A 9527-nucleotide genomic window follows, 5' to 3' on the forward strand; every position below is an offset into this window, starting at 1 on the left:
GTCACGTAAATACAACACATATTGCATTACAAATGCTATAGGTTCACATTTGCGAAAGTTATAACTATTGGCATTGTAAATGACAAAGCTATTAATTTTGCTATTTTCAAAACCCTCACATAAATAAAATAATTGTCATTTACAATACCAATAGCTCAAACTTTACTAATGCGATACCTATTGCATTGCAATTGCTTGTTTCCATTGGACTCATAATAAGGTTCTAAAGTATTGTGTAATTCCCTGCACAACACGCCTTATCCAGTCCCGACTCATATTTCAGAGCAGTGAACTCGGAGGTCGCCCTCCTCCTATGGGATAGCAATCCGGCAAGGGTGGCAGCGAACAAACTGATCAGAAGTTGGTATGGTGGGGGGATTGCTTTACCTGATATCAATATATAACACAAATTGCCAGAACCACAAAATCTCTACAAAGCTTATTAGGAGGGAAAAGATCAATTTGTTGTGATCCCCCTCGACATCCTACTTAGTGTCAATGTTTATTATCTTTTTCAAGTTATGACAAGCTATATGACAGAAAACAACAATACATTAAATATTTACACACCTATATACACTTTGTACATACATAAAAAACAGATTCTTTACACAGTACAAAAAGAAAATTTCTTGCATCAAACATTACAAAAAACTAAGAATACATCACCAACAACTTTAAAACAAACATTACAATCAAAAAATTAGAAAAATAGGAAAAACCAATCAAGGGGGAATTATAAGCAAGTGAATGGCTCTTAAACAAATCAATACTGGACTAGCCGGTCCGAGTATCATAGAGATGAAATTTTATTCCACCCTATGAAAGTGCTGACGCTTTTCGAGATCAGGCACAGTGTCACTGATCTCTCATCTGGGCTGTTTTATTCTTTGTATCTGTAGGATGCAAAGAAAATATTTTACTAATCACTCTCAAAACCGAACTTCTTTTAAGGCAATGGGCTGAGAAAATTGCTACATACCAAACTTGGTTGTAAGTAGAGCAGGGCATTAAGGCGTAAAGGATTTCAAACCAAATATTTTTAAACGTGGCCAGGCAGAACAACCTACAAGAAATTTTAAGATTTTTTTTTTGCATAGGTGAATCTAACCAGCTCGTGGTTTCAATACTAAGGCGTCACCCAGTGCTACATAAAGCATACCTTACTATTGTCGACTGCCGCCAACCGGCGTTCTTATATATAATCCACCACCATGAAGGTAGGCTCCTAAAACAATAGTGACAAATGTTTTAGTGGTGGGGCTGTTGATTGCATACTAAACATAATTTTCTCGTAGCGCAATTATGAGGACACTACAAGTCCCATCATGCCTTTTTTGGAGGTGGGCTTTAAATACAGGAAGTGCTTTGGCGGCCATCTCTTGTAAAAAAACTTTGATCACACCAGCGGCGTGCTGTTATTTTCGAGCAGGTAAATGCCAGGACATGTTTCCTGTCTATTTCACGCTTATAATCTGTTTGAATGGTCATACTTTTGGCTACAAGCGCTTACACTCGCTTTTCGGTTTTTCCGCTAACACAGGACGGCAAATTGAGAGCACATTTCCAAAAATTAAAAAGGGAATAGAAATACATCATTAAGGTAGGCGAAATGATTCCTGCCTTTCCTGGTATTTTAATAATGCATGCACTATGCGAACATTGCAATCAACAGCCCCACCACTAAAACATTTGTCACTACAATTACAAACTCCGATAAATCGGAGGTTGTAATTTTTGGCAACCTATCCCCGGAGTGGTCCCCCCTTTGGTGGCCTTCATCCATGGACCAGCTCCCAGACCCGGTCAACAAGGTGAGGAACCTGGGAGTCATGTTCGACAACCGTCTGAACTTCTTACCATTCGCAAACCAGATTTCCTCCTCAGCCTTTCACAAACTAAGGCTAATTAAGAAAATTCCTACCTGAAAATGCCGGCAAAACACTGGTGAGCTCCCTGGTCTTGTCTACCCTAGACTATTGTAACGCTTTGTTTCTAGGTGCCCAGGAGAGAGTGCTATCAAAAATGCAGGCTATTCAGAACGCAGCCGCCAGGCTCTTAGGGCGAATTCCCAAATACCAACCGGTGTCACCTATCATAAGACAGCTTCACTGGCTACCGGTGAAGTCGAGGATCAAGTTCAAGTCTCTGTGCCTGGTATACAAGGCTCTACATAATGCTGGACCTGTGTTCTTCACCCAGAACCTAATCCCCTACTGCCCTTCTAGAACACTGCGCTCCTCCAGCTCCTTTGAACTGATGGTCCCCCGAACCAAATCTGTCAACTGGGGTGACAGAAGATTTCTCGTAGCCGCACCGAAACTGTGGAACACACTGCCTCACTCAATCAAAACCAGCACCTCCCTCTGGTCCTTCCGCAAACAACTTAAAACTTGTCTTTTTAATCAATGAACCTCAGCCTGCCTTGTTGGTTAAACACTGCAGTAACTCAGCGCCGAGATGCCCAAGGGCCTTCGTTCGCGCTTTACAAATGTTGTTATAAATAAATAAATATAAAAGTGTTTTAGGAGCCTACCTTCATGGTGGTGGATTATATATAAGAACGCCGATTGGCGGCAGTCGACAATAGCAAGGTATGCTTTATGTAGCACTGGGTGACGCCTTAGTATTGAAACCACGAGCTGGTTAGATTCACCAATGCAAAAAAAATTCTTAAACTTTCTTGTAGGTTATCCTGCCTGGCCACGTTTAGAAATATTTGGTTTGAAATCCTTAACGCCTTAATGCCCTGCTCTACTTACAACCAAGTTTGGTATGTAGCAATTTTCTTTCTCAGCCCATTACCTTAAAAGAAGTTTGGTTTTGAGAGTGATGAGTAAAATATTTTCTTTCCATCTTACAGATACAAAGAATAAAACAGCCCTGATGAGAGATCAGCGACACTGTGCCTGATCTCGAAACGCGTCGACACTTTCATAGGGTGGAATAAAATGTAATCTCTACGATACTAGGACTGGCTGGTCCAGTATTGATTTGTTTAAGAGCCATTCACTTACTTATAATTCCCCCTTGATTGGTTTTTCCTATTTTTCTCCTTTTTTGATTGTAATGTTTGTTCTAATGTTGTTTGTGATGTATTTTTAGTTTTTTGTAATGTTTGATGCAATAAATAAGTATGAGCTTAAAATCCGTTCCGCTCGCGGATTTTGCGAATTTTCGGTAAATTCGCGATCCGCGAACTCCCGCAAATTTACCGAGAATTCGCAAATCCGCGAGCGACGGATCCGGGGGCAAAAGTTGAAGCCTGGCCTGTTGTAACTATTTTACGATGGCGCCGGCAAGCTGCCAGCGCCATCCTAAAATAGTTACTAAGTTAGCTTCAACAGGAAGCTCTAATAGATCAAATAAAGCAGGTGCTCGATTTTATCTATTAGAGCTTCCTGTTGAAGCTAATTTAGTAACTATTTTAGGATGGCGCTGGCAGCTTAACGGCGCCATCGTAAAATAGTTACAACAGGCCAGGCTGGTGTGCTTTCTTTTCCCAAATCTACCGTGGAAAATCAGCTGTGATGCTGGATAGAGGCCTTTGCATTCTTTGACTTTCACAAGCACAATACCCGTGCTGTTCTTGTGACCAGGGGCTTCTTTCTCTTCATCTGCTGAACTGATCTTTCTCTGACCTTTTATGCACACAAGAGGCATGTGCACTCGCATGGAAGCCCCGCCCCAAATCCGCGGATCCGCAAATCCGCAAAATCCGCGGATTTTGCGGATCCACGATCCGCAAATCCGCAAAATCCGCGGATCGTGGATCCGCAAAATCCGCCCATGCTTAGCAATAAATTTTCTTTTTGTACTGTGTAAAGAATCTGTTTTTATGTATGTACAAAGTATATATAGGTGTGTAAATATTTAATGTATTGTTGTTTTCTGTCATATAGCTTGAAAAAGATAATAAACATTGACACTAAGTAGGATGTCGAGGGGGATCACAATAAATTGATCTTTTCCCTCCTAATAAGCTTGTAGAGATTTTGTGGTTCGGGCAATTTGTGTTATATATTCTATAAAGGGTATAGCCCCCACCACGTGTTTATGGACCTATCCCCTTTTGTTCTTATTACCTGATATCAAGGCATACTATTGGGCTTCGCAACTCACGGTCATCAATCAATGGATCCATGTACCTGACACTGACCCTGCCTACCGACTGGACAGAGTGGCTCTGGGGAAGGGTGGAGTCAATAGGGTACTTTACAACAAACGTAAAACCCGAGACCTCATGGGCCCAACGGCACACACAATTAGTGTCTGGCACACGGTAACACGGCAACTGGGCTGGTCAGACAGACTAACGCAACACACTATACTGTGGGACACAGGCAAACTGGGCACCCTGGGAAAGAGCAAGGGATTTAAAAAATGGGACCCGATAGGGATCTCCCAGCTGGGGGACCTCTGGCACAATGGAGAGGTTGTGAGCTTTGCCCACCTACAAGAACAATTCATGATGGCTGCGGGGGAAAAATTCCAATATATGCAGATTAAACATGCAATAGATGCAGCCCTCCCAACTTGCGAAATACTCCCAGTATCATCCCCTTTAGAGGACCAGCTACTAACTGACTATTTAGACAAAAAGGCAACCTCACTCACTTACAAGAAAATTATTAATAACCGGACGGACCCACTCGACTGACTTAGGGCTCTTTGGCAGACGACTGTGGGGGATATGGACGACCCTGACTGGCGGGACGAGATTGCGTCCCCTAAAGAGGTGGCAATTTCCTCTAGACTACGGCTGGTACAGCTAAAAATACTGCACAGGACCTATTACACATGGATAATACTGCATAAGATGGGAAGAATCCCCGACCCACATTGCTTACGCCTCTGCGGCACCATAGGTACATTTTATCACACCTTGTGGGAGTGCCCACTACTTACACCATACTAGGCAGCAGTGGTAAACACCATTTCGGAAGTCAGAGAGAAGCAAGTCCTGCTCGAGCCTCAATGCTGCCTCCTCAACATATGGGAACCAACAGACCTTAACCACGCTGAACGTCAGTGGGCAACGCAGGCATGATGATAGCTAAACAAAATTTAGCTAAAAAATTAGGGTCTGCAAGTGTACCAACTTTACTAGACTGATGTAGAGATATGGATATGATTATGATAGCTGAGAAGGCCACCTTTATTCACAGGGGATGCCCAAAGATATGGGGACGGGTGTGGGGCAAATGGAAAATCTATAGGGGAAACATCTGTACACCTCCGCTATTGGATCACGATTCAGACGATGAGATATAACAATATTGTAGTCATCATAGAGTTGGTCTCTCTGTGGAAACAGTTTATTGATTGGCTGTGTGTAACTATCCTCGTGACTGTAACACTGTATATGCATATTGTATTTTACTTCAATAAAATGTTTAAAAATATAAATAAATAAATATTGTATGATTTCCCCCATCTTTTGGAATATATATATATATTTTTGTCGAGCTGTTTCCTGCTAATGTTTCCTGGAGCTATAGTTGCTGTGGCTTAGGGAGGAAAGTTACTCCTTAAAGCAAGATGTTTCGAGCAATTTTATAAAAATAGAATGGTTGGGTGTATTTTTCAAATATTGAGGCAAAACAATCAAGAATTGGGGTTTGAGATAATTTTGTGATGTTTGGGATGCCCAACAAGTGTGCAGCATCAGAATGCATTGTTAGGACAGCACAGCAAAACAATGGGATACCATTGAATGTCTTTTCCAATGCTTGTTATGTTGGGTGGCTTACTTTTCTTTATATCTTGCCCTTACATCTGATTTTCTTCTTGGCCTCTGCCCTTTCTACTGAGGTCAATTTTTGGTCAGCAGACACATTCAACCCTTCCTCATGGGTGGACAAAAGTAGTGCCGACAAGCTGAGGAAAGTGTTCCCCTAGATATCTGAGCTTCCCTAAAAATGAAATTTTCATCAGATATGCTAGAGGAATGATCAGCTGCAGACAAGGACAATGTTCACCCCCCTTTCTATTGATCCAGGGTTGAGGGTCACGCATTCTGAAGGGTGTACGCATTCCACTGGCTTTCTGTTATGTTTGCTTCTCCTTTTAGCTAAGGTGCTTTCAAATACCAGAAAGGTGGGTTTGTCAATTATATTGGTGGCGCTGCAGAGTTAAACACATCGTATTTTTTACTTTTCCAAATGTTGGTTTCCCAAAATGGGGTGTGGTAGCCAACACTCTCCCCTCTGTGTTTGATGGTTTAGGCCTTGCAATCTTGTTGCTGAAAGGAATTCCTTCAGAAGCAGGGATTTCAACGAGGTGTCACAGGCCATCCAACTCTCTAGGAAACCAGCAACCCTAAAGTTGTACTTAGAGCACTCAGGGCTGCTTTCTGCCTTATGTACTAAGCTCTGAATGTCTCGTCTTTCAGGTGATGTCTTTAAGATACCTCTCATTAATCTCACTGTTTGTTAGATCAGTTCAGCAAGACCGGGCAAACTCTTGAGCAAATAGATTTGGCAACTAATTAAAATAGACCCAAAGATCATACTGTGGGGCATATTATCAAGACAGGCGATAAAATTATCGCCGCTTTAGCGGCAGAAAACTGCAGCTAAAACGGCGATAATGGGCTTAATAATATGCTCTATGGAATTCCAATTGAAGCCCATGTTAAATGTGAAGGACATGAGCTTCAATTGGAAATCCATAGAGCATATTATCAAGCTGATTATCGCCGTTTTAGCAGCAGTTTTCTGCCGCTAAAGCGGCGACAATTTTATCGCCTGTCTTGATAATATGCCCCTGTATTCTTTGGTAAGTTACAGTTTTTGGATTTGTATGTGGTATTACGTGTTAAGAAGTGCTTCAACTAATCGAACAAAACCATGCATTTGTGTATGTTTTTTCAGTAATCTACTCATGCCCTGAGAGCAGAACAAGCAAACATGTTCACTTGTTCATCAAGAAACGTCAATCAACAATTTTTCAGCTATCCTCAAAATTTGATTGCTTACAAAAAATCAAAAATATTGTAGCATGATTATTCAATTTATGCAATGTACCTTATGCATGCAGGTGTTTGTGCATACTTAATAATATGCATACATTATTATCAAATTGTATGGCACATATTCTGTCAAGCTCAAAAGACTGAGGGGCATATTATCAAGAACTGCGTTAAAAGTTATCGCTGGTTTAGCGGCAGAAAACTGCCGCTAAAATGGCGATAATGGGCTTGATAATATGCCCTTGAGCATTCAAATAGAAGTCCATGTTCTGGTGTGAACATGGGCTTCTATCAGAATTCTCCAGGGCATGTTATCATGCCCATTATTGCTGTTTTAGCAGCAGTTTTCTGCCGCTAAACCGGGGATAATTGTAACGCTGTTCTTGATAATATGCCCCTAAATGTTTGGTCAGAGCTGCAAGAATTTCATATTTTGCTTTGCTGGTTTCAAGTAGATGTTTGTGGCAGACATATAATTGACTAGTTTTAGACCTCAGACCTTGAGAATGGTGCAGAGGGCGGCCAGCCCCTTCCAACGGAAGATAAGTAACTGGTCAGCCTTTATTCTCTTGTATACTAAATCTGGCATTTCTTACCCAGCCGGAGACCAGTAAGCTCACAGTTAAGCACTGTGACATGCTGCCTGCCCCCTGCCCCCTGCCTCCCCCTACCTCCTGGCAGTGTAACTAAGAACAGTGTTGAGGCGTGACCTCTCACGGGTTTGCTTTTCAATCCTACGTAAGCCATTGAAAGTGGGAGATTGTAGGGTAGTTTTGTTCAGGGTGGGCGACAGACCTCTCTGTCTTTTTCTACGCACAGTTGTTTTATCAATATGGTGTTCAGTGTAGAGGATAGGGCAAGGTGGGTGGGGTGGGGATTTGGGAGGGGGGAAGGGATTGTTCTTGCATTCGTTTATGTTAAATGCAATGGACAAATGAACATTACATGCTCAACCTGGTGGACTTACCTACAGCCGTGGGCGGGTCCCACCATGCTACCCATGTTGCCCCCATAGTGGATCCAACACTGTCGGTGCTCACCTGGAACGTTAACAGTCTCAGGGATGTGATTAAATGGGGGCTAGAAGCGCAAAATATAAAACGTCTCCACCCAGACATAGTTTTACTACAACACATGCATTTATTGGGCACACACTGTCACTTCCTTGGAAGGACAATGTACACAGTTCTGGCACATGCTGGCTTTACCTCTGGCTCAAGAGGAGTTGCTATCCTGATTAGGAAATTTCCCCCTTTCACAGTAACCCGTAAATGGATAGACTCGGATGTTATGTTTGTTGGGGTTATGGGAACATGGGACAGAAGCAACATTACCATTATATGTGTATACTCCCCCACCCCCTGATTGCAGCCGTCGGTGCTCCTTAAGGTAGCAGACATTCTCTTGGAGACCCCTCATCCTTTCACATCATAGGGGGAGACTTCAATGATGTCCTCAACACCCAGATGGACCGTTCAGGGAGGCTAGATAGAGGCACGGACATCACACCCCTGGCATGCTTTACTGACACTCTTGGCTTACGGATGTGTGGAGGTCCCAACATCTAAATACGCGACAATACTCCTATTTCTCGGCGGCACATTGGGTATACTCCAGGCTGGATTATGTTTTTGCCCCAAGGGTGAACTAGGGATTGTTGGCCGAACGGACTACCTCGCCAGGGGTTTGTCAGATCCCTCACCGCAACTGGTTTCACTATTGCCTAGGTCCCGAGATTCTCATCCTACCTGGAAATTAAATGCCTGGGACCTGCACAAAGACGTAATTCTTAAAGGTCTCCGAACCAACACTGAGATCTTCCTCCAAGAGAATCTGGGTACAGTAGACTCCGGAACAACACTATGGGAGGGGAGAGGAGTTGGCCTAATGGCTAGGGCGGTTGACTGCGAATCTGGGGAACTGGGTTTGAGTCTTGGCAATGACATTGAACATCCTGTGATTCTGGGCAAATCACTTGCTGGCAGATGCATCAAGCAAAATACCTCCCGGTAAATTTGCAATTCGGTAAAACAGGCTGATACCAAATGCAAAACCTGAAAATGCAATGCATCAACCCAAATCCCTTTAAAAAATAAAGAATCGCTAAATAACCCCCGTGGTAATTTACCGATTAGCAAAATAGCCAATCGGTAATAAGGAGAGAGAAATTAGCCTCCGGAAATACCGAATCGCTATTAAAGAATCGCAACGAAATGCATCAAAACTCGCAAATACCGAAAATGCCCAAAATCGCTATTTTACATGAGCAAAATAAGGGGAATCACAAACTGGAGGTAAAGTTATTGGAATGAAGAAAAAAACAAAAAACATTTTAACATAGGTGCAGATAATCTGAAACCCTTCAAATGTGCCTGTGGAGACCCTGTATGTCTACCAAAATGGCTGCCCCCTACGTGCTTGTTAGGAGGTGGAGAATCAACGCCCTTGCACAGCGCAGGAGGATGATCCAGGACAGAGTCTTCAGGGTGCGCATCACATTGCTGGGCAAGACAAAGGAACTGATCTACAACAAGTACAGGTTGAACCGGGCTAT

Source organism: Lissotriton vulgaris, chromosome 5 (assembly GCF_964263255.1).
Source record: "Lissotriton vulgaris chromosome 5, aLisVul1.2, whole genome shotgun sequence".
NCBI classification, from domain to species: Eukaryota; Metazoa; Chordata; class Amphibia; order Caudata; family Salamandridae; genus Lissotriton; species Lissotriton vulgaris.